At 43.6% G+C, this 932-nt stretch overlaps 1 protein-coding gene across 4 annotated transcripts in view; it reads left to right on the top strand.

Moving 5' to 3' along the window:
- The window catches only part of OGDH (oxoglutarate dehydrogenase), an 85,715-nt gene that overhangs the window by 69,655 nt on the left and 15,128 nt on the right, over window positions 1-932 (top strand). The window lies entirely within an intron of this gene.

Raw genomic sequence — 932 nt, 5'->3', positions numbered from 1 at the left:
CTCATTCTGACATTAACTGTGTGTGACGCTGGCCAGGCCACTCTGTCTCTCCTGGCAGGATGAGCCTGGCTCTTTCAAACTCTGAGATTCTTTTTCAGGGTTTATATTTTAAACGAATGTTGGTTGGCCAGCCAGTTGGTGCCAGTTATCCTCAATTTATTGTAACCATTACCATGTAGTTAACTTCAAGATAACCACTATCCCAATTTATTATTTTTAATTATAACCTAAAACCAAGCAATTAAAAATGATATATTTGCTAAAGGTCTACCCTGTGCACCTGAGGAGTATAAGGCGTAAGCAGTATGGGTCTTGCCACTCAAGAAGGCTGCAGTAAGATATAATATGTGAAGAAGCTAATAGAACATGCACAATGTCATATAAAAACCTCTAAGTTGGCCAGTAAAGAACTTCAGCTGAGGGATATGTAGGTGTGGGTTTGGAAAGAGAAGGAATCCATGGCCTCTGAACCCCTTTCCAAAGGAGAAGAAAGCTCTCATATTTCATGAGAAAAGAGAGAAATGGTAAGCTACCGGTGAGTAAGATGGGAAGAACATTCTGTGAAGATGAAAGATGGGAGCAAAGCTAAAGAAGGGAGAGTTGGGCAGAGCAGGAAGAGACCAGCTTCCCTAGAAAGAAGAGTAAAGCTGGCTGGGAGGAAAAGACAAGGATCTTTGGTGGCATAGTGGTTGCAAGTTGTGCTGTGATCCGAAATGTCCACAGCTCAAAACCAGCAACCGCTCCTCGGGAGAAAGTCTAGGCTTTCTACTCCCATAATGAATTACAGTCTCATGCTCGCTTCGGGAACACATAAACTAAAAATGAGTTAGTCTCAGAAACTCACAGGGGCAGTTCTACCCTGCCCTCTAGGATCACCATGAGTTAGTCTCAGAAACTCACAGGGGCAGTTCTACCCTGCCCTCTAGGGTCAC

The sequence above is a fragment of the Echinops telfairi genome, unplaced genomic scaffold (genome assembly GCF_000313985.2).
Source record: "Echinops telfairi isolate 266 unplaced genomic scaffold, ASM31398v2 ScPeMD7_7;HRSCAF=31, whole genome shotgun sequence".
Classification (NCBI taxonomy): Eukaryota; Metazoa; Chordata; class Mammalia; order Afrosoricida; family Tenrecidae; genus Echinops; species Echinops telfairi.
The sequence above is the reverse complement of the archived record's forward strand: the minus strand, read 5'-3'. Positions and strand labels throughout refer to the sequence as shown.